We start from the raw sequence: 25932 nt of genomic DNA on the forward strand, positions 1-25932 counted from the left end.
GAAGAAAGTAAAAATACATTAAAAATTCATGGTGAAATGGTTAAAAAGTACAAGAATGAAAAAAGAGAAAACCTTAAGTTAAGAGTTATTAGAGCGATTAGGAAAATAACAAGAAATAAATATGCTCTATACAAAAAGATTATCAGTACAATAGTGCCTAAACTATTAAAAAACTGAAGCATAACATTTTCCCAATGATCATTTAATGGACTATTATGCATTTGTTAAAGATTAGAATTAAGAATACTCTAAGGAAGCAAAAAACCTAATAATTATGTAATATTAAATGGAAAAAACACCCTATAGAGAGTATGTACAGTATGTCTACAAGGAAAATAAATATGCACATGGGTAAATACAAAAGGAAATATACAGAGTGAAGTTTTTTGTGGGCTAGGAAAACGGAATATGAAGGATTCAAAGTATCTTCAGAGTTCTTGTTATACTGTTTCTATGACTTAAGTTATGATCTTAAAGTGAGGTTGATACAGCACAATATCAAATCAGATTTCTCTACCTCATGCCAAATAAAGGTCATTACCTTCACTTTCTCAGCCTTGGGGTTAGCAAGAGAAAGAGGACAATTAGACAACATCTAAGAGATTCTTTATAATAAGGCATTATGTAAATGAAGTCAAATTAACATGAAATGTAAATTCTAGGCATTATCATCAGCAGCAAAAAGAATGTGCTTCCATTTTCACATTGGAAGGTGTCGATGTCTGACAGGGTGTCGTTCCTCACCCAGCCAAAGCTGTAATTCAATTCTGAGTAGCTTTCACACTTCTGAGTCTTTGTGCATGCTGTTCTCTTCACCCCAAATGCCCTCCTCACTTCTGCTCCTCTCCCTTCCCTAAAATTCAGCTGGTCCCTAAAATTCCTGGTCCCTAAAAGCCAACTCTTGCAACCCGGGGTGACACTGAGCATTTTTCCTCTGAGAAATTTCCACTGAGCATTATCCAAGTATATTGTAATGATCTCTTGACAAGTCTCTCTTTTCCTATTTGGTGCACTCTTTAAGGCAAAGACCAAGTTGTTTTATCCTCAGCGCACAGTAGGTGCTTTATAAATATTTATGAAATGATCGAATAAAAGGATCACATCATTTTCCTCCTGTTTAGTAAGGTTGATCTTATTTCTTGTCTCTGCTTCCTTTTGGGACATGACTGTGTTTTGGAAACAGAACATTGAATTAAATGGGAGGTAAACATCCAGTCCAGACATTTGTTGTACCTAACATTTCTGGTGAGCTGTACATGTTAATTAGTAATAAATAAATAAGTAAAATTGTTGTAATTATCATTCTTAGTTGCATCTTATCAACTTACATGAAACACTTGTTTGTCCATACCTAGCAATACTCAACAATACCAGTATTATCATCCATAATAAGCATGCAGCTAAGTATTATTACCCCACTTCCCATGATAATGCTGAAATAGAGCTGTTTATGAGCTTGCCCAAGGTTCACATAGTTCAATATTAAGTGAACTTCCAAGAGGTAGGAACCACATTCACCTTTTGAGAATACTGTCAAAGTTGTAAATCTGCAACAGAAGGTTAAAAAAGTTGTGGTACATCTTCAATATCTAATTAATAGACAGTTTTTAACACAAAAATACAAAGCAATATAATCATATGATTTATAAAGTTATTACAAAATGTTATTTAAAGTCTATTCATTCACAGTGCAGTATGGGAGATGTGTTCCAAAGTCATATTCTGTTGTTGAAGGTGTCACCAAGGAAACGCAGTCACTCAGAGAGATAGAGAATCAGATGATTTATTATGCCAGCAGGCCTCAGGGGAACTAGTTTTCCAAAATCCTGAGCCCAGAATGCAGGGGGAACCAAATACTTTTCTTGAGGAAAGCAAGCAAGTGTTTCTATTGGCTCTTTTGCTTGTATCCAGGCAGAGTCCCCTAAATTGGGGGTCTTTAACAGGTGGGCAAAATTGGGTTACTGTGGTTATGCAGAAAGGGGCTTTGGGTAAGAGTCTTCACAGAGATGGGGGATATGGTTGGGGGGGGTTACTGCAATGCCACCTAGAAAGCAAGTCAGTCTCTCGTCTACTCAGGAAACTGCTGACAGGCTGTGGTTTTAGCTAAGTCCCCTACTTACACAGGAAGACTAAGGGCTGACAAGCTGACCACAAAGTCACAGAGCTCAGTAGCTTCATTTAGCTATCAATGTGGTTAACTTTTAACATAACTTTAAACATTCTTACAAACAAGCATATTTCAACTGGAAAACTAAAATAAAGGTTAAAATAAGGAAAGGACAAGGAATTCAGCCACATCAATACCTTTGTAAGGACACCTGCTATTCCCATGAACACGCTTTCTCTGGGGAGTTCTCCCCAAGACAGGAACACATTTTCTCAGCCTCCTTTGCAGCTGAGGCCCAGTCATGTGCATGGGGAATTGGTGACTCAGGAAGCAGGTGCCACAGAAATCCATGTTGGTGAGAATGGAGACAGATAAATCCTGCATTTAGGATCACCTATGACAAAGGTTCTAGTAGCAGGGGTTGAGCCCAGGGAGAGCATCAGCATACCCCACTACCCTGTGGAATGCCTGGGGCATCGTCCTGGCTGCAGAGCCTCTCAGCCTGATCCTCTATTCCTGCTGGAGATACTATGAGCAGCCAGTGTCCTTTATATATCCCTTTCAGTTTAACTACCTAGGTGGATTTCTCTTGATTGCTGCTACAAACCCTGCCTGATAAATCAGTTTCTTTCCATTGTGCAGTGTATCTCTGGGACTTTCAGAAAAATCTCCTTCTGTGGTATCTCAAAAGTATAAATTAGAGTTCTTTCTTAAATATGAAGTCTGAGCCCAGCTGCCCTGTAGGCATTGTTGCTATGAGAGGCCCTGGATGGAGGTGAGTGCTAAGCATGTTCTCTTAACTCCCTTCTAAGGCCGTTTTCATGTAGCCCATGGGAACAGACCCATTTTTCTCATAACTCTCCCGGTACTTTTATTTCACTGTAATGAAACATCCCCCAGGTTTTCATAAGTTGACCAAAGGGGCTTTCTCTGATGAAGCTTGGGCTCAGGTGCGAAGGCCAGAATCAGACTCCTATGACATCCACTGCCAGGCTGGTGGGCCTCATGCCATCTGGTGAGTGGGCAGTGCTTTGAACTTTGAGAGACTATCTTGGAAGACACTAAAGCATACATGCCCAGGCTCTGACTTCAAGGGAGATTCAGCCAATGGTAGAACACAACATGGTCATAAGGATTGGTGACACTGTGAGATCATCAGAGCAGTATCATGTATCATTACAGCACAGTTCATCTCTTAAATAGGCCACACATACAATCCCATCTTGACGTGTGCAGGGTAGCAGCAACTGTAGTTTTGCCCCTTGGCCTTCATTCTCCCTTCTTCTGGTGTCAGAACCCGAATTTTTCTTTAAGAAACTTTTTTCCCCAAAGGATATAATCTGACAAGATTCTTAGGCATGGCATCCTACTCTTCCCTAACCAAATGATGGGCAATTGTGCTGTTTTTCCCAGGAATTAGAATGTTTGACAGAGTGACAAAAAGAATTAAAAGCGATTGGAGGGTACATCCTTGAATGCAGACCAGTTTCTGCTATAGGCTGCCCCGGGCTGCCCTGGGATGCCCTAGTCTCCATCCTCCACAGCCAGAGCAGTGGCCGTGCCTTTGGTCTGTGAGCTGCCCGTGGCCTTCCCACAGAGTGCACTTTTACTTAAGTGAGCACAATAGGTTACTATGGTTTCCAGCCAAAGACCCTGACTGATAGAGACCTTACTCTTCAGGGAATAATTCCCTTAATGAAGAGCCCATGGATGCTCCTGAGGCAGAGTTCAAAAGGGCTGTGACTCAGAAAGAACTACACAGATATTTTCAACCAAATCTGTCTGCAGAACAAAGGCAAAAGTGGGGAGATGCTCTCATTCCCTTTGTGAGCAAAACCAAAGGCTTGCAGGGTTCATTATCAAATATTTTCAAACTTAACAATATGCAAATCAGCTCAGGGGAATAGCATCTATGAGAAATACCTTCTCTAATTACTGATTGGAGAGCTAGGACACGGAATGATTAAAGCCTTCCCCCCCAGTGAGGGAGCCTGCAGTTCCTGGGCCATTGACTCTTCATTAGCAGATTCACAGAAGGGTGTTCTCTGTGGTCGCTCTGCCCCAAGAGAAAAGCTGCTCTTTACCAAGCTCACTTTGACCCTGTATCCAACAGGCACGTCTCACTGCAGAGCAGTGTCAAGGTTGTCTTACTGAGTCTCATTTATACACATCTCCAAGGCAAGCAGAAGCCCCAATGATAACATTAGCTATTTTCCAACTTAGTCAATAACTTTGATAGCACTCACATCACAGCTGCAGAAAAACATTCTGTCCCTTTGCAAATAGCTTTCTATCAAAGAGCCGCGTTCTCTTATAGATGAGAAAATCACTGAAGCAAAGCCGGCAAGAGGCTTCAACACTGCCCATGTGCGTTCGGAGAGAACACTGTGGAGAGAGAGAATTTCTCAAGGCAACACGGGTCTTCCTGACCCCAGAGAAATGGCTTGTTTAGGTATTTTGTTATATCCTTTGCCACTCAGTTACTTGGTCCGTGGCACAGATGAATGTTTACCACGTTGCCATGAGAACCAAAAAAAGTTAATAGAATCATGTCAGGGTTATTAGTGGCATCTGAAAAAACATATACCTCATCTCTCTACAAAGTGTTATATGACACCTTGTATATTCAACAGGAAACAATAATAGTTAATCACCACATCTTCCCAACAACCCTACAAGGTAGGAATTATTATTACTCCCATGTGATAGGTGAGAATGATGGTGCACAAAGAGGTTAATAACTCAGCCCATGTTGTATAGCTAGGAAGTTCATATAGCTGAGGGATGAATATTACCCATGATATGAACCTGGCCGTTGGCTTCAGAGGTTGGGCTCTCATCCACTAGACAATACCAGCCCTTGAAAGCTGTATGGGAAGCTACCTGGAAAGCATTCAGCTGATAAAAACATTCTTCATTCACTAGACAATTGATGGGAAGCAGCTCATTCCATACTTCCTGATGTTTCTTGGTCTGTTTTCTGCTTAGCAGCAAAGGATTTAAGATGCTATTAAAAATTTCTTAAGCCAAAATTGACCAGTCATTCTCAGTGTGATCACAATGGAAGATATTTTTATGACGTGTGCTCCACTGTCTGTTTCAAACTACCTCTTCAGTCAATTTCTTGGACGTGACAAGTTATATAAATGGGGAGCAATGCAAGCACATCTCTGGAAATGCTAAATGGTGCAACTTCAAGTACAATGTCATTATTAAGCAAAGTTGCTGCTCGCTGCACCCATCAATCTTCTATCCTCAATTCAGACTTGTACACCCACTTCCTACAGAGGAGAAAATGGGAATTGCTTCAGCCACGTTATTAAATCTAAATTGGACAATAACTTGGAACTCTATTGGTGCTCAATGAATGACAAAACATTTAATGAACGTTCATAAAAATGCTTCCCAAACATTGACTTAAAGGAATAAACTGATCAGGTAACCCTGCTATTTTGTCCTTGGAGCTGTGTAATGTAGGTCATAGATGGCGGTATAGATCATGGTTAGATAAAGTGGATTTATACACTAGAAATCTGACCTTGGATGTAGGTATCACATCCTTCACCTTCCATGCCTCACACAGAACTGAGCAAATAGAAAGCATTTTATATATATATTTGTTTATCTGAAAAGAACTTATTAGCAAATTTCCAGATTGCTACTTAACATAAATATTGCATGTTCTACATACTAGTTTTCAGAAACTGGGGAACTAAAAATAATTTAGTGTCTCAAAGGAACAGGCACTGAATGTGAATCAGTCGAGTTAACATGATACTAGGATGTATGTCCTATGAATATTAAACAGTTAAGTGCTTATAGTGAGGCATGATTATTAGCTTTTGAAAGGCTAGGCTATCGGCCTGACACACTGGTGAGAGTTAGAAATAACTTTCTGGGGTGGTGTGTGGATTTGGTCTTATAATTTTACTGTCACCCTTCCCGGGAAGCTGCCTTGCCTTTGGCAAGATGACATTGCTTGACAGACTATCTATGGGCATGACTTGAGCAGAAAAAGATGTCAGTTTTCTATATAGGAATACACTGAGTAAAATCCACACAACCTCCTTCCTGAAAGTACAGAATAATCCAAGTACTTATTATTATGTTCAGTTCTAACTCCATATTTTAGGAAGAGAAAGGGATGGCTGGAATATGAAGTAAGACATTAAGGCTCTCAACTAAGGGGATGGAAAAGAGAAGGTGGATAATAGAAATATCAGTGAAACTTGTAAATTTTACTCTTTTATTGAAAGGAAGAAGTTTTCCCTCCATCCCTACTGAGGGAAATAAAAAGACTTAGCAAGCATAAACGCTGGCAAATGAGGTGCAGTTTGATACTGGAAAATAACTTCTTGACAACCAGGGTGTGAGGTATGTTAGTGAAAGAGAAGAGGGTCTATGGCTGGGCCAGACAACCATGAAACTCAGAATGCTAAGGAATTGTGTGAAATTCACAAAGATGCACAGCAGCGCCCCTTTAAAAGTCAGAGAGAACTTCAAGCTCCATAATCCTAAAAATCAAGACCTGGCCTCCAGCATTCCTCAGGAGACAGACAAACATATTGCTGCATGGTTCTGCTCCCAAGTCACAATCTGAGGGGCACTCAGAAACTCCCAAACCATCAAAAGCATTTTTTATAATAAGTATAACAAATATTTATGGACTCTTTGCAGTAGGCTAGGCATTAAAAGCATTATCTCATTTAATCCTCACAGTAAGCATATGATACCAATTTTACTATTATTATCATACCTAATTTATGGATGAGAAAACTGAGGCTGGAGGAGGTTAAACTGCCTAGGGCGGAGCTAGCAAATGGCAACGCTAGATCTGAACTCAGGTCTGTGAAGTGAAAGCTTCCCTTTAATGATGAAAGGCAGCTCATTCACCTCAGTGCAGGGTCTGAAGCTTTTTCAGAAGGGGCCAGAGATAAATAGCCTATGACCATGCAAAGTGCATGGTAGCAGCACTAGCTTATGTATTTCTGCCATGGCTAGGTTTTATCTAATGCTGACTGCTCAAAAACCATCAGTCGGTTTGAATTGTTGGAGCCACTTATGATCCAAGTATCTATTGGAATGTCTTAAGAATCTTCTGAACTTGAATGGTATTTGGTTGTGAATAACAAAAGTAGCCTTTTCCAATCAGTTCTTGATTCACTGTCTGAAGACTGTGCTGTGGAAAACATATGGACCAAGAGCTATCAAAGCATCAAAGACTTCCTTAGTGTCTTGGTGTGAACTGGAGATTAGGGTGTCCATCAGAGGAGCTGACCTTGGATGTTCAATGAGAGGAGTCTGCAATCTCCAAAACCCTAAAGCAGGGGTAGTGAAACTGCAGACTATGGCCTGCAGGCCAAATCCAGCCCACAGCTTGCTTTTGTAAATAAAGTTTTATTGGAACACAGTCATGCTCATTCATGTCTATATTGTCTATGGCTGCTTTTGCACTGCAATGGTGGCAGAGTTGAGTAGTGACAGAGACCCTATAACCCATGAATGACAAAGCCCCAAATATTTACTATCTGATCCTTTACAAAAAGAGTTTGCTTTTCCCTGCTCTAAATGCCTCTAGTGGCAAAAAAAAAAAAAAGGTGTGGGGGGAGGAGAGAATAGGGGAAGGGGTAAAGAAAAGCAAAAAAATAATTTAAAAAGTACAAAGGAGGGCAAGAAAAGTGACCAAAAAGTTGCGGGGCCAGAGAGACACCAATGACCATCCCAACAAATTCCAGCCATGGTCACTATCCATTAAGCAGCTGCTATATTCCAAGTACTTTCGTGTACATTGCCCCATTCAATCTCTCAACAACCCATATTATTATTTCCATTTAATAGATGAGAAAATGGAGACTCAAAGAGGTTGAATAACTTGTCCTGAGTCGCCCAGTACGTAAGTGACAGGGCCAAAAATCAAACACAAGCAGGCTGACCCCACTCCATTCTCCTTCCATCTCAGCCCGGCCATCAGTGGCCATCTTCTGCTCAAAAGATGAAAGCACTACATCCTTCACTCATTAAAAGGATTACCAGAACACTTGGAATTTTAATAGTAACTATCTACTTTCCATTTGGGAGAGAAGTCGGTGACAGCTAATCTTCTCTTCCAGCCATGGTGCACTCTAGCATTTCATGGACCCTCCTGCATTTTGGAGGCTCTATCAGAGAAGCACAGCCTCAGAAACCCAATTAGTGATAAAGTTGTATGGTTTGAGCTTGACCCAATCTAAAAGGTGCCTGCTTCTAGAAAGCACGATCAGCTGTCAGGTCACAGAAGCCCCGGGGCTAATGTAGTCACTGAAACATGCGCCTCCAGCAGGCACAAGGCTCAGAGTCCAAGGTGAGGACACCGAAAAGCTGCAGAAATGCAGACCTTGAAACCAACTCAGCTTCAACACAAGCATGCCTAGGGGCAAACTCACCTACAAGGGAGGCGGGGAGGGAGCAGCATCCAGGAGGGTGTACTGAGCTCCCTCCACAGCCAGACACTCAGAGATCACCGACTTAAGCAAACTGGTGTAGTGGCATCCAAGTTCACAGGGTGCTTAAATGCTGGGCAGTTTTGCAAAGAATTGCTGTATATTAACTCCCTAACTCTACATGGCAGCGTTTGATGTGGGTGTTATAATCATTCCTGTTTGACAGATGAGGAAACAGAAGCAAACCAAGGTAAGTAACTCACCCTAGGTTACACTGTTAGTAAGTGGAGGGCTGGAATACAAACCCAGGTAGTCTGGCTCCAGAGACCAGGTCTTAAGCCCTGTGCTATGGGTGCCCCATCCTTGCCTGTCTTTTGGGGGACTGTAAACTTTTCAGTGTTTTAAGAGTCCAGATACTGCAGTCAACCAGGCCTGCTCTGAATCCCAGCTTTACCCTTTCCAGCTGTGTGAATTGGGATAAATGACTTAACCTCTCTGAATAGCAGTGTCTTCATCCTGAAAATGAACACCCATTGATAATGGCACCTATGCTTCAGAGGGTAGAGGGTGGAACTGAAGTAGTAGCCATCTTGTAGCACACACATGTTATCTGCTAACTCATCTCATGGTGCAAGGAGGTGGCCAGATCTACAATGCCCCACCCTCCCAAGATCCTGCTCCAGCTGCTCTGACTCCTGGGCGAGGTATGTGCATTGGCCCCGGGACCAAAAGCAGACACCCACACCACACCACCCAGGGTATTTGGTGTATACGCATGTGTGTGAGTACACACACATACACACACTCACACACTGCATATAATTGGTTCTACTTCTTTGACTGAACCCTGACTAATGTACCCTGGATGGGTTACTGGGATAGTTTTGCACAGGGATCTTTCTTTCTTTGTCTTTTGCTGTCCAAAAATATTCACCCTTGACATTGTCACTTACTTTTCTAACATTTGCTAATAGCACCTATAAGGAAAGTGGGAAAAGTTTAGTCAGGCTCACTCACCTTACATCTGTTACAAATGGGCAAGATTCACCACACTCACTAGAAACAAGTTATAAAAGTAGTGTAAATGCACATTTGTGCCCATTTACTGATTCAGGATGATTGTTGTAATTATATAACGCTTGGCTTGTGGCTGCTGTTATGAACTGAGAGCATAAAGGTAACTGCTCTGAATGGAGGGGGCAGAGCAAGGAAGGAGGGCAGAGCGTGGAGGGTCAGCAGAGCAGAGCCTGAGCTTGTGTCTGAGGATAAAGCACGTCTGTGAGGCTCATGTCTGAAGAATAAAGTGTGTCTACCTTGCATAAAGCTGCCAGTATCTTCTTTCGATTACCTGACTCATGACCTGCACAGGAAGGGGCAGAAGGATTTGAGATTCCTGCTTGACAGCACCCCAGAGGCTGGAAGCCATGGCCAAGGTCCTCTATGGTGAATATGATAACAATAAATCATATTCAGCTGCAGCTTTCATTTACCACATGTTTCTATATTAAACTTTATGCTAGAAGCTTTTTGTACATTATTTCATTTAAGCCATATTACAACCCTATGGAAGAACGAGTTTTCATATTTATTTTATAAAGGAAGAAATCGAGGCTCAGAGAAGCTGAATAACTCACCTCAGATCAAATAAGAGTCTATGTGACTCAGACACTAAGTGCTTAACCACTGTATATTGCCTCCCACTGTAAGCGACCCATGCAGAATGGAGCTAAATACACATTTATATGAAATTTTACCCCATCTTTTTCCAAGAATGTTAAAGTACCTTAAAAGAAAACCACAATGTAAGGTAGGATAATAAGGGATAAAAATGGAACAGAAAAACTTTAGAAAAGAAGGTGGTACCAGGCACCTGCTGTAGTTGAATTTAGGTCCATATAGGAGATTTTATACTCATCAGCATAAATTTCTATGCAAAACCTTTCCCCAAAAATAAGCATCCAAAGAGTGAGTCAATTTTAAGACATATTGTCATGTTTTCTTTTAGACCTTGTGTACAATCTATTCTTACAGGTACCAGAATAACAATAAAGGAGGCATGGGAAGAGTAGTAGGTCTGCCAAATATTTAGGCATTAGAAATGCTGGTAAATTAAAAATGAAGTGACAACTTGGGTCTGAGAGATACCACCCCCCACTCCTCTTTGATTAAGAGCTACTCCCTTCACTCATTTCTCTCCCTAAGTCAGTTTTTTTACTTTCCTCCCTTTCATTCCACAATTCTGATTGGGTGAGAATGCAACTCTGTGATAGCAACTGAGGCTGGTGGACCAGGGAGTTTGTGAGCTAGACCCAACCCTGCCCCTAACTTTACCTTTTGACAACCTAAAGCCAAAACCCCCTTCATTTTAATGCTTACATGGGTCACATGTAACATACACGAGGCCGCACTAGGCGTGGGCGTTCACCCCCACTTGAATATGCACAGGAATAACCCAATCCCTTGTTAAATATGTATAAACTCCCATAGCTAGATCCTTAAAAGCTGTAACTCTCCTCTGTTGGGGAGCTTGGTCTGTGTTGTGAGAACAGCCACTGTTTCTGGCTTGTGCAACGCAAACAGAAGTCTTTTCTGTTGAATGTTCGATCCCCACCCCACCCTGCCCTCGTGTTTCTTTCTGCTTTCACAATAGACAAGGACCCTGCGGGTATTTACCAATGACAACAATTCTTGGGTCATTAAACTCTTTTTTGTCTTTTGGTTTTTCACTTAAATAAATGAGGTAGAATTACTAATTAGGCTTATGATTTTACCATAAAGAAAGTTAGGTTTTAAGAAATGGGTTTCCTAAGTCCAGAGTTTTAAGACCACTATTTCACAGCTCTGGCCAGCCACCTATAGACGACCCTATTCACTTCTGGCTTGAGGTAAAAAAGAAAATAAAATGGAGAAGTCATCTTGGTGAAAAAATGTAGACAATCCCTTTCTGTCTATGGGTTTATTGTACACTCATTCATTTAACACGTATTTACTGAATCACCTACTCCATGCCAGGCACTATCCTAGGTGCTGGAGATGCAGCAGTGAACAAAACAGACGAAAGCCTCTGACCCCATGAAGCTCACACTCTAATCACCCTATTTCTGAACTTGCAAGGACCTCTTTGTTATAAACATGACTCTGACATATCTCAGTGAACAAAGTCAATGTTTCAATAATAGTGACACCCAAATGGTGCTTTACAGTTTATACAAAAACACTTTCATGTAACTGCAACATTTATTTCTCAAAAGAACCTTGAGGAGTATGCAGGAAAAGTGACAGACTATTTAAATAAAGATACAATTAATATTATGTTACCAAAAGGAAAATGAACAAAGAGCATGAATAGATATTTCTTCATAAGGGGAAAACAAACAAAACAAAACATCCAATGACTAATAAACACGAAAAAGTATTCAACTTCCTTACTTCTTAAATATATGCAATTTATAGATAAAAGGTAATAGTTTTACCTGCAAAAGTAGCAAAAACCAAAGGGAAAAAAGATTGCGCTATATCAAAAGATTGTAGCTTTTGATATATTAATTCCGCTTTTAGTAATTCATCCAATAGAAATAATAAAAAATTTGGTTTTAAAATAGCAACAACAACAAAAAAAAATTATAAAAGTGACCCTTTACTATGAAACCTAGATAAAGGATCTAACACCAAGAAATTACATGAGTCTTCCCCTGAGGCCACTCTTCCATACCATCAGGAAGAGTACCTTAGAATCAAAGCATTCTAAAATAAATGTGGACCTGGCCAAGGTCATGCAGCTGGTATTGGCACAGTTGTGATTCGAATCCAGTTACCTACCTGGGCTCTAAATGCCATGCTCTGTAACCACTGAGACACACTTACCGTGATCTTTTACCTTATATTATAGTTATTTGAGTTATTTGGGGTGTTTCTTATCTGTCCAATGAGACCATAAGTTTCTTTAAGGTAAGAAATGCTTTCACTGAACTTTGAGTACAATGTATTACACCCAACTGGTGCTCAATAAATGCTTGGATCATAAATGAACAAAGCTGACTTACCATGATCTTTTACCTTATATTATAGTTATTTGAGTTATTTGGGGTGTTTCTTATCTTTCCAATGAGACCATAAGTTTCTTTAGGGTAAGAAATGCTTTCACTGAACTTTGTACAATGTATTACACCCAACTGGTGCTCAATAAATGCTTGGATCATAAATGAACAAAGCTGCAGCTGTTTTGAAATCACTCCTGACTCCTCTCCCTCACTCCATTTCCAATCTCTCACCAAGCTGTTGAGGAGGAATTTTTCTCCTGAGAAAATTCTCTTAAATCAACTCCTTTTTTTTCATTTCCTATGCCTTCATCTTGTCTGAGTTCTTATTCCCTCAAGCCAGACTCCAAGAACAGCCTCCTGACCATTCTCCCTGACACCAACCATTCCTATACATTCATCACCCTAAAATACTATTTAATCTGATTTCCCCAGTGATGAGCCTACGTGCAAGATCAAAATTCTCAGACGCCAGAGTGACTAGGTGTGGGTAGAGCTCTGAGACTAGTTGCCTTTGACAAAAGGCATCCTCTTAGGGTGACAACCAGTCACAGTGTAAGCTAAGACCAAGGGAGTTTCCAAGGGCACGGGACTTTCAGTGCTGAAACTGGGGAAGTCCTGGGCAGACTAGGATGAGCTGATTATGCTACATCCTCTTCCCAGTCTCCATCCCCTTCTCTTTACCACTGAACACTCTACAAATGATGCCATTTTCTACCTGTGCCACGTAAAGATGGGGAAGTACAGATTTGGATCCACTCAAATCCTCACTCAGAGACATTCAACAGCTCATGCTGCCTCCCAGAAAATCTTCTAGACTTAATCTAATGTTCAAAGCCCTTGGCAGTCTGGCTGGGACTAATCTTATCTCCAAGTCCTTGCTCTCCAGGCCCCTCTGCTCTGCAGGGTTTTCATTACTCCTTGAACGTGTCTTTCCCATTTTCTCTCATTTACCCTGACTTCTCCATCTGGATGGCTTCACTGCCCCCTGTCTACTTATCCAGAGCTACCTCCAAGGATTTGGTTAGCTCAAAGCCCTTTCCCAAGCCCACACTGGTCTTCTGTGAAGTCTTTACAGATGACCTTAACTCAGGACAACTGTTTAGAGCACTCATTTGTCAAGAATATGAGCCCTCACTCATCTCTTGTACGGATGTGTTCAATTGTTTTTATTTTTCTCTTCCAAATGTTATTTACCCTTTCCCATGTTTATCTCTTGTCCGTTCAACCAAAACACAGCCTGACTGATGGCAGGTGTTACACCTTATATTTATGTCCCCCACAGTACTCAGCAATGTCTTATACATTTCTTATACTTGGTGAACACATGATAAGTATACATGTATAGACAACTGATTAATACTGTTTTTCTCCCCCATCATGTGAGGAATGCAGCAAACCTTCCACACAGATAAATGCTCCATTTTTTTTTTCTTTTGGGTAAATTGCCTTCTCATTATTCTGCTTTGGAATCTTAGCTTTCCTTAAACTCCTGGTAGGAGAATAGAACTGAGAGCAAAGTATGAACATTTCCCTCTCCTGGTGAGAAGAAAAGGGCTGAATCATGGATGGGGCGGGGTGCTGGTGGTGGGGCTGACGGGAAGCAAATGTAACAGGAATGTAAAGAAAGATGTTCTGCAGAAGCAGAGAGCATTGCAAATACAGAAAAAGATCTAGAGAAAAGGCAATAAGAAAAGGGCTTCCCAGGAAAGAAAAAATAAAGCAAAGCCATCTATACTAGAAGATAGCCAGAGCAACATATGCAGAAAACCCCAGCACAAATGCCAAGCTCGGTCCTGAGATGGGTAGCCCTGTGACCCCCTCCAGAAGGCCCTGTCATGGGCTCCACACAGATGGGGAGGCTGCTCTTTGCCCAGACAGCTCATGGTACCAATTACAGGGTTGAAGGCAGGCACAGTGAACCGATGGAAAATTTCCTTCAGGCAACATAACCTCGGTATAAAAAACAATATTGATCCATTTGCCTCCCAGCCAGAGAGAAATCAAGTTAGACAAAGGAAATTAGGCAATAGGTTTAATGTGATTCCAGTTGCAGCTGCAAGATAAACCTAATGTACCCTGACTCTCCTTCCCAGGCTCTCTCTTGTTTGCACAGGCCACTCTTTTGGGAGGGGGCCGAGTAGGTGTTCTGCAGGCACATGAAATCATTTCAACTAAAAAGTCAGCTGTCCTCTGGTGTCCAAAGAAGCCCCACTGCCAACAGAATGTGCTCAGAACTGGCATCCAGGAGCACTGGCAGTTTTGTAGGGATCCATGCCACGTGCAGACCCAGTGCCTACTTGTAACCAAGGACAGAACGTGCAATCTGTTGCCCTGGAGCACAGCGAGGAAGCACTGACCTTGGATTGATGGATCTCAGCTTCTGTGTAATGAGAGTTGGGAAATCAAGGGCCAATATGTATGCTTGTACAAAATACATGTGGCTGTAACCAGAGATTATGACTGATAGGAAACAGTTACATGTCTATGTGCATGTGTCTTGGATGGGTGCCAATATTCTATATTTCAAGGATTCAGTGTGCAGTTAAGACCAAAAAAGCAGTACAAACCCAAGTCTAAAGGTGAATATTTGGTTGTGTCACCTCAGGGGAGGGGATGGGGCCCTGAGCCTGAGTTGTCTACACTTCCTCCTCCACCCATATCCCAGCTTCAGGCCCACCCCTGCCATAGTCCTGCCTACAGGCTTTGTTTCTGTGGCTCTGGTTGGGTAAATCTGGAATTTTCAGAGTAGTGGGCTTACTCTGGCAGTGAGAGCTAATACCTAGAAAGTCGGAATCCCAATTCAAAAAACAATGACTGGAGCAAAAAGCAAAAGCCACCACCTCTCTGCTGGCCTTGCCCTTTGCACCCTGGGTACAGAATGGGAACATGCCTCATCACTGTCTTCAGCCATCTACTATGTCTCTGGCAGGTGGCAGGGGCCTAACATGGTTTTTATTGGCTGAATAAACAGATATGAGATAAGGTAAAATATAACAGAGACAGATGGAAATTTATGCATTTAGTTACAAAAATGAAGTAATTTTGTATGTTTCTACTGGGAAAAATGTGACAGCATTTCATATAAAACAAATCTGGGGCCAGATGGATGCCCTAGAGAAACTCTCACACCTGTACTCGAAGATATACAGTGTCTGAAACAGTGACAAATTGGAGACAATTTAAATGTCCACCAGCAAAAAAATATATAATCAATTACAGTATATTCATAAAACAGAATACTATGCAGCAGTGAAAACAAATGAAGAAATGATAAATCAGCTTATCCTCCTCCATTGTGATCCTCCTCTAAAGCGAGGCCGCATTTTCACTGATGCTTTCTCCAAAGGTCTTTGTAGGAAGCCAGGGCTCTTTGCTGTACGTTAAGGACTCTGGAATTCTTTTCAGATTCTGATATTAAATTTTAAAGCGAGGCCACATTTTCACTGATGCTTTCTCCAAAGGTCTTTGTAGGAATCCAGGGCTCTTTGCTGTACGTTAAGGACTCTGGAATTCTTTTCAGATTCTGATATTAAATTTCCTTTGATCCATTTCCACTCTGTCCTTTGCTTCCTCTATAACCAAGGGTCCATGTTTTTAAGATAACTAGCCAGAATCAGGGGTGAGTCTGAGACCAATATACAGAGTTGTTTGGCCCACAGATGGATCCAGTCTGGCTTAAGCCACACTAAAGGACAAGTCTGGTGATGCTAACGAGCCACTGGCTCTGGAGTACTTCTCTGTCCAGCACTGATTTGGGGAAGGAGAAGACAGAAGTGCTGAGAATTCTTTTCTTTTCTTTCTTTTTTTTTTTTTAAACTCAAAGGGAAGAAAATATAAGACATGGATATTGAACCAGTTCCAAGAACAGATAAACTAAGTCCAGACAAAATTTTCAAATCATGCATTTGTTCACTGGTCTGGTTTATTCACTGACCAAATAATTATTGAGCCCCTATATGTAGCTGGCACTGTTCTGAAACCTAAGGATACAGCCGTAGAAAAGACAGGCAAATGCCAAAGACTGAAAAACATAATAAATGTCAGATAGGAAGAAAAATATAGCAGGCGCTTAGTTGGGAGAGCCTATGTCTTTCATACAACCTCCCCTTGGAGCTTATTTTTTGCCCAATCCTAATGCTGAAAATAAACTGTGATTATTCTGGCAAAGGCAAATGATCAATGATAGAATGAGTTTACTGTGATTCATTTCTAAGCTGCTTTTCTTTTATAATTTGGCAAAAAAAAATTCAGCTTTTAGTAGTAAAGTCCCCAGAAATCATTTCTAGTTCACTTGAAAGGTTCAGTTGCATAAGAACATGTTTAAATAAATAACTCGGCTTAGGTAATGGTTAAAATTTTACCCATATATAATCAGCAAAGCTACCTTTTTCATGCATAGTTCAAACTTTAAAAGCAAATGTCTTCTGAAGGTCACAAAATGTATCTTAGGTGGTTTTTAAAAATAGATTCACTGCAAATAATTTTTAATGGTGTCAGCTCTGGGGGCATTTAAGAATCCTGATTTAATCAGGCTCTCTTAGCCAAAAGAATCCACCCAAGCTTCTGAATTTTAGTCATTCTCAGTAAAAATTGGAGAGATGCAAGAAAAAAAAAAAAAAACATGGGAGATGGAGTTTTCATATAAAATATAGTTCTACTATTTATGGTCCTGTCTAAATTAAGTCATTACTACAAAGACTTCTGAATCACAACAATAGCTAATAATAGCTCCTACTCATTCCGAAAATTGACTACCTAATGCTACTGACAACTAGTACTTACTACTGATTGACCACCTGCTACATGCCAAGCACTACTGAACAATAATTATGTACTATATTAGTCCGTTTCTGTTGCTTATAACAAAATATCTGGAAGTGGGTAATTTGTAAGGAAATGAAATCTATTGCTTATAGTTTCAGAGGCTGGGAAGTCCAAAGTTCAGGAAACACATCTGTGAGTCTTCTTTGGTGGTGGCTTCACAGAATGCAGGGATCTCATATGGCAGAAAAGGGCAGAGCAGAGAAAGAGAGAGAGTTCCTCATGCCTTCTCCTTTGAAAGCCTTCAGAACCACACCCACGACCACCATTAAACCATCAACTTAATAACCTCTTCAAGGCCCCACCGTTTAATTATCATAATAGGATTTCCCACCCTCTTAAAAGTTACAGTGGGGCTCCAGCCTCCAAAACATTAAGCTTTGGGGGGACACAATTCAATCCACTACTTGTACCAAGCATCTTATGTACACTATCTTAAACACTCTCAACAATGCTATGAAATAAATATCATCATGCCCATTTTACACATAAAGAAATTGTAATTCAGAAAAATTAAGCAACATTCCCAAGGTCATACCCAGCTAGAAAGTGGCAAAGCTGGCATTTAACCCCAAAGCCTTTCTCTTCACACTCTGGTGCTTACGCTCTCCCAATAGCCCAGATGGTGGGTTGGATTTTGGATGGATTAGCAAAAGATGCTTATTCCTCAAGGTGCTTTGCTGTCATCTGCTAGAAAATTGTCATAATTACTATAAAAATCTATGTGGTAACCACTATGTGAAGGGTCCTTCTGTAGCTGTGCAAAAGCACAACCTGGACTACCTTGAGCAATGGTCCTGACACCATGTGTGCCTCTATGAACTTAAGCAAGACAACACTGTGAAAAAACACGGCATAAATCATCTGAATTGCCACTCATGCACCGAGGACAAGTCTTATGTCTCCCACCCTCTCCTCCCACACAATGTGCACTGGGATGGTTGTGGGTTTGAGGACTGGGGAAGGAGTTAGTTATAAACACTCTTACAGCCAGGCATGAAAAGCAGAGTCTTCAGGCTGACCAACTTTTATAAGCAGAATAGCAGGCTACCATGCTGATGTGCATGTGCGTGAGTGTGTACCTGTGTGTGTGCATGTGCTGCTTTTAGGTGGAGGAAGATTATAGTGTACAAATTAGTCAAGTGATACACAATGTGCAATTTCAAGGGAAAATGCTTAGTAGCTTCAGTGAAACAGTCACTGATAATATAGCTATACCAATAAGCCATAATCTTCACTATTTGCCAAGGGGCACCTCGCTCCTCATTTCTTCTTTTTCCCCACATCCTACAATCCCCACTGGCCACAGATGAAAGTCATTCTTCCCTTGCTTGATTTCACAAATAAGCCCCCTCTGGAATCCAGAGGGCACATTCAGAAGCTGCAATCCATTACTCTTCACTGAATATAAAGTTAAATTCATTTATCTCTATCTTCAATGAGAAAGGGAAGAAAATTAAGCAGGAAAGACAACACGATGCCTTGTATTCAAGGTCAAAACCTGCTATAATTGAGTTAAAAAATAATAGATTAACATAACTGTGAGCAAAATATGCCTGTTCTGCAGAATACAGTCCAGCTAGAAGTCTTCATTAAATGTTCCAGTGCACACAATGTGTTAGCTGTGTGTTTGTGTGCTTGAGATTCTGTGAGATATCCTGCAGCTCATAAATACTGAAAAGGGACAGTTTCCATAGTAACTAAGTGTGATTTAATGAATACCAAAAACTGAAGCTCAGAGGATAGTCTTAAATTGCCAGAACACGAGTTACTGGTGCTGCTATGGGCTTGCAAGTAACTGAAATGCCATTCTCTCTAATAAGATTTTTAACGAGTTGGCCAATTTGGCTGATTTCTGTCTTGACCACATGACACCACAAGATTGTCTTGATACCACATGAAAATCACTCCTGATTTCTTCCTCCTGATTCTAAATACCAAGATATTCTATAGAAATGGATCAAACATTTAGATAGGGAATATGTTCTTAAATTTGATGCTTTGACGCAAGTAGTTAGGACACTTATCTCTGTCACAAGCAATAGATACTGTTTTAATGAGCCGTCAGGCTGAATACAGCAGACTCTTTTACTTCTGAAAAAGGTGCATGCTCCCTTTGCACTAAATGCGGTTTGTTTTTTATTGTGCAATGACACAGAAGAGCTTATACAGTTGATTTTTGCAGGAACTTTTTACAGGCTAGTAACATCTTAGGTCATCTTTCATCAGGATGTCCAAACCTTCCCTACAGACGCCCACTCCCAGTTCTCTCTCACCATCCATCACCACATGTCACATTCCTCAGGCTAGAATCATCCGACTCTTTACAGGTTTAAAAAAAAAAAAAAAAAGCATGGCTGTCTTGCTTCTCTCTCCACTCATCTGTCTCGGTAACGTCCGTGCATTTTTAAGGTTACCGATTGTGTGGCAAGCATACCTACCTCTACGTGCCATTTAAAGCATGGCTGTCTTGCTTCTCTCTCCACTCATCTGTCTCGGTAAAGTCCGTGCATTTTTAAGGTTACCGATTGTGTGGCAAGCATACCTACCTCTACGTGCCATTTATAAGTAACAAGAAATAAAATAATTGAAAACATCTATGTACACTGAAGCCAAAAATCATTAGCAAATGCATCCTTCTCTAGAGGCTGGCTTGCTCTTGCATAACAGCTCCAATGGCCCGGTTGGAGCCGCCGCGCTCAATGTGGGCTGCGGGCGCCCCCTTCAGCATCTGGGGTGCAATGCATGCCGCTCTCATTTGAAATAGTAACTAGTCAGCTGGACAATTGTTTTTGCTAAAATCATTTAAGGAAATGTCTAGGGAAATTTTGGCCAACATCTTGTGGTGTGGTCAGACAGAAAGCCTGAACATCACCAGCCTGCAGCTAATATTAAAATCAGGTAAGAAAAATAAAAGGGGGGAATTTCTTGCAAGGAAAAAAAAAGTACTTTAGATATATCCATGTATTCATTTGATTGAATAATGCTTCTCCACAAGGTGAGCTAGTCTATTTAAAATCGCTTCTGTCTGTAACAAATAAAACTAGAACTGGAGACAGCCCATGACCTCCTCACCTCCCCACTCCCTTCTGCAGCTGGAACCTGTTCTCTCTTTCATGTGGTCCCTGGCCTTGACCGCTTCCTCCCAGGCCCCCAGCCCCATCAGTGCCTCGGTCTGCCTTGCCTCCATGTTTAGCCTTGACTCTCAGGGCCAAACACTTCCTTTACTCTCCTGTCTTATGTGATCTTGTGCTGATGACTGCCCCAACCCGAGACTGACCATTCTTCTTGTTTCTGTCTCTCATGTAATATTCTTAACACATGCCTTCTTAGACTGAGAATACTGGATTTTATACCTCATCTCCTCTCCCTAGACTGTCTGCTTCCTAAAGACAGGGCTTGGTTCCTGTACAGCCTTGGCCATCAGCTGGCTCGATGAGGTGGTGTAATATTCTTAACACATGCCTTCTTAGACTGAGAATACTGGATTTTATACCTCATCTCCTCTCCCTAGACTGTCCGCTTCCTAAAGACAGGGCTTGGTTCCTGTACAGCCTTGGCCATCAGCTGGCTCGATGAGGTGCTCCTGCAGAGTGAGCTCATCAGAGAAGAAGCTCACAAAGGCAACTCTCTTCAGTCTCATTCCTTCCCTGGAAGAGCTCTGCTCAACAAATGAACTGCTCCCAATCTCACAGATGAAGGGGACACTTAAAGAAAATAAGACCAGAGAAACAGTTCTTCCTCCTGTCCTTGGGAAACCCTTTCTATTTACATTCATCTTTCTTCATTCTTTCTTTCAACAGTCATTTATTGATCACTTGTGATAAATTAAAAGCATGAAGCGGGAAATGCTATTCTTACTTTTCCCCCCACCGTAGCTGTTGCTGAATATAATCTTTCTAATTTCTTGTCACACTGTTTCATAGTCACACCTGTCTTCCGTGCAGCCTGGAAGGCTGCATTCTTCTCGCTGCCCTGTGCAATGACATTTATTGTGCTTCTGCGGTGTTTGTACTGGGCCAGGCCCAGGTCACATGGAATCAATTAAAACATAAAATTAGAGCACAACTGCTCAGTCCTTAAGTATGGGCTGTGCACAGTGACTTTCTTCTAAAAACTGCAATATGGAATAGGGGGGGAAATAACTGTATGGTAGAGAAATCTGGCACACTCTACCTCAGCCAGCTGACCCAGGTCAACACCACCAGTGATAAGTCATATCCATAGCGTGTGCCCCTCATAGGATGTGATGGAAACGTGTTTTACTTCTGCAGTCTTCCTCCCTAAAACCCATAACCCGAGGCTACTAATGAGAAAAACATCACAAAAATCACAATAGAGGGACATTCTACAAAGTGCCTGACCAGTATTCTCCAAAACTACTGAGGTCATTAAAAACAAAGAAAGTCAGAGAACCTGTAACAGATCAGAGGAGTCTAAGGACACATTGACAACTATCTGGACCTGGGAATGGAAAGGACATTAGGCAAAAATTAAGGCAATCTGAATAAAGTATGGACTCTAGTCAATAATAACATATCAATATTGGTTCATTAATCGTGACAAATATACCATACTGATGTAAGATAATAATAAACCAGCTGTGGGGTAGACTGGAACTCTCTGCATATCTCTGCAGCTTTTCTGTAAATCCAAAACTATTCTAGGATAAAACATTTATTTTATAAAATGAAACGAGGCCTCAAGAATATTAATAAGTGAGACAGCAAGTGAAGGTTGTGGTACAGGATTGGTACAAGTGGACATGCAGGATTCAATAGAACTTGGTCTGCAGGGTAAGAAGAGGCAGACCATGATGAAGATTGGGCTAGTGTCTAAGGACAGTGGAAAGCTGTGGATGATGTATGGACAGTTAGAAAAGGCTAAAAATATTGCTGTGCATCAGAAAAGTCCTAGCTGAGATCGTCAGCATACATTTTGGTCAGGAGCAGCCAGCCCAGATGAGCAACTTTCTCATAATAACCAGGCCAAGAATAGAGAAAGCCGGTGCTGTGATTGACCCAGATAAGGACTTAGCATACAGTTTCTGCAATAATCTCTCCTTTGTGAACCACAGTAAACACACTTTCTCCTGTTCTTCCAGATTCATTGTTCCTTGAAGTCTCCTCAATAGCCCCTTCTCTTCTTTTTCCCACATTCTGCAATTTTCACATTGAAGGAGATGAATAGGGAGAGTGCAAAATATTCTGATTTTAAGACAAAATTCTTAAATTAAAGGGTTGAAGAAGCAAGATACAGAATAAATCATAGAAAATCAAAGGGGACTAGATTGATTCAATATACCTTGATAAGATTTCTCCAATTTCCAAAAAGACAGTAAAACAAGAAAAACAAAAAGGTCTCTTGTTTTTTAAAAGGATCTAAGGGTCAGAGAAATAGAACCTTATGGTTCATCTGCCTTCCTGGTCACCAGGAAGTGAAATAGCCAAGGACACCTAAAAACAAAAATGCACTTCAAGAAATGACACCAGTCAAACTAGATAAATATAGAATAACCATAATAATACATATCTTGTCTTGGGTAAAATATTCTTGGTTTACAAAGCATTTTCACATGTACTTCTCTTGTGATTCTAACAAAAACCTCATGAAGTAGGCATAACAATTATTAGTAATTTCATTTTATGTATGAGAGAGTAGATATTCAAAGACTTTAAGTGACCTTTGATGGGGCTGCAACCAGAACCTACACATTAGTCTCATGTCCTGTGCTGGTTGTCATGAGGCCTAGAACCTAGGTGCACACTATAAGCAGATGTAGATAAAGACTAAGTACTAATAATTAAAATACGTATCAAATATGTCAAACATGTATCTTTACCCCCAATAAATAAATACATGAAAATGTAAATAGTCATGAGGCCTAGAACCTAGGTGCACACTATAAGCAGATGTAGATAAAGACTAAGTACTAATAATTAAAATATGTATCAAATATGTCAAACATGTATCTTTACCCCCAATAAATAAATACATGAAAATGTAAATATTTAATTTTCTGTTATCATTATTGTATAAAGTGAAGGACTGGTATTATATAAGAAATATTAAAGAACTGATGAGAGAAACAGATAAAAACTTAAAAGCATAGAAGCTTTTTAGTTTGACCTTAAGTTAGTCATTCTTAGATTAGAAATGAGCAAAATTAAGCAGGTAATATATATATCTTAAAAAAAAAACCCAAAGCCTCTACATCTGGATCATTATGTACTATTTCAAAACAACTGAATAGGAAAGGAAGGACAAAACAATGTTATAAAAATCAGTAGCTAAATCTTATGAGAAAATGGTCTAAATTTATTCAGTCTAAAAACATGACTCAAGGAGGCATAATCACAGCCTATAAATATCTTCCAAGCAGCAATATGCAGTAAATAAAGTAAGTGAATTATTCACAACCTTAGGTTCTGGTGATTTCTCTTTGTCCAGTTGTCTAAGGAAGACAGTGCTTTATACCTGAGCTGGTGTCATCCTTAACAATTAAAACAGCCGAGGAGGACCCTTAAGGCTGAGCCCTGCTGGAGACACTCGGGTGTAGGGTTAAAAAGAAGAATCACAGGCAATGGCCTCCAGAGGCTGTCCACATTGTTAGGAATTAGACTGGATAGTCACATCACTCAATAGAGTATTTTTATTTTTTCCTCAATATTGATAAGGAATGAAATCAAATCCAAAAAAGCTTTTAGTTACTGGCTGTCCTGATTAGAAGAAAAAAACATGGATACATGGATATGATCAAATATGAGGGTACTTTAAAAAGTTCATGGGAGGATTTGTATTATCTTTTAATTCCATTTTTCCATGATCTTTTTGAAGTATTCTTGCATAATATAAAATGCTCTGCTTTGACATCAGTAGATAGCATGGTACTGAATCTCATGAAAAACATACAAGTTTACAAAGTCAAAGCCACTGGGTCGGGGTTCTGGTATCAAATCTATCACTTACTGTGGACAGCTATGTTTTTCTCATTGCCATAATGTAATTATATTTGTCTTACCTATAAATCACATTTTAGATACCAAAGCATTTTAAAAACCCACTGAGAGCTGTGCAAGTGCAAATTACTACTAATTATTATTATTATGACTCACAGATGTTATGTTTCAAAAACATCATTTTTATAAGTATTTCTTCCACACAGTTTTCTCCCCTTTGAAAATTTCTAGGTTTGGGATTAAATCTCATGATCTCCTCAAGCCACAAGTAATTTCAAAAGACCTACATGGTCCCAGCCCTTGGAGCAGCCTAAATTGTGTGAATTACAGCAAAGATGACCCTGGGCAGGCCCTGCTGGGTGTACAACAGCCCTCTGTTGAACGATATTTAAAATATCAGGAATTCTGTAAATCTAGCATGCTCAATTCATCCACAGATCAATCCAAATCCGAACAGTTTTGGTTTTTTTTCCATTGCCTTTCCAAGTACAATTTTTCTAGCCAGGTAGAGAAGTTGCCCACATTTGGTTTCACTTGTTTTCATTTCTTATGTAAGGAGAGGGTCCTAGGTCATTTGACAACCAGGTATTTAGTCCTTACATGGACCTAGTTCCTCGTTAACAGAATAGCAAAGACCCTGAGTTGTGTCTAGTTGGTATCTTAGCACATTTATGTAAATAAGATGTTCATATCACCATTTATGGTTTTGCCTGGATCTTAAACCAGTGATGAGATGATTCACTGAAGTGTTGTCACAAAGGCAACTTGCCTGCCAACCATGTGAATTGGTCCCTAGGTGGGGACAATGAGTACCCAGAGGACAGTGTCAAGCACAAAAGGACAAGTATTTTCCGAGGGACCATCTGGGGCTTGTTTTTAGGCTCACAGTGACAACAGTAGCTTAGTGCTTCAAATGGTCATCTTTTTCCCAAAGGGTAGCCCAGGAGCACTTAAATTGAAACTGGGTCTTCATGACAATATCATCCCTCCAAAAACTATAGACTTTTGCTTACTACAATAAAAAGCCCAAGAGTTTTGAATAAATGCCTATACTATAGAGGCAGAAGGGCCTATCATATTCCTGTTTACACACACACATAAACACACAAAATGTTAAAGTATGTGGGATTTTCTCCATTACAGCTGCAAAGTTTATGACAAACACAAATCAGGATGCAGGTGCTGTCTGCGCTAACATCCTATAAGGAGAAATTAACATCTTCAGCCTCTACTGAATGCTTTTCTGAGTTGGTGGAATTTGCCAGGCCTGCAATATTAATAGAGAATTATGGAAATTGGAAACAAAGAGCTAAAGTCTACTGGGAATGATAGGCTCAAGATGAACTCAATTGGAAAATCTGGCTAACTAAAAGTGATGTCCTTTGTGTTGGAAATTTTTTTTTTCTGAAAGCTTTAAGAAGGCTGTAATTATTTTGAGTTTTTAATCCAGCTCTTTTCAAACTAAGTCTTTTATTTTCTTCATTGCTCTGTACCTTTCCTCCATGTGAATTTGGGTGTTTGCCAGGCACTGAAGTGGGAAATTCATATTGGTTTTATATACATATCCATTTCCAGAGAATGCAACA

At 40.4% G+C, this 25932-nt stretch overlaps 1 protein-coding gene across 1 annotated transcript in view; it reads right to left on the minus strand.

Moving 5' to 3' along the window:
- The window catches only part of DPYS (dihydropyrimidinase), a gene marked incomplete at its 5' end in the record, with an annotated part of 64592 nt that overhangs the window by 15603 nt on the left and 23057 nt on the right, over window positions 1–25932 (minus strand). The window lies entirely within an intron of this gene.

The sequence above is a fragment of the Galeopterus variegatus genome, unplaced genomic scaffold (genome assembly GCF_000696425.1).
Source record: "Galeopterus variegatus unplaced genomic scaffold, G_variegatus-3.0.2 Scaffold1478, whole genome shotgun sequence".
Lineage (NCBI taxonomy): Eukaryota > Metazoa > Chordata > Mammalia > Dermoptera > Cynocephalidae > Galeopterus > Galeopterus variegatus.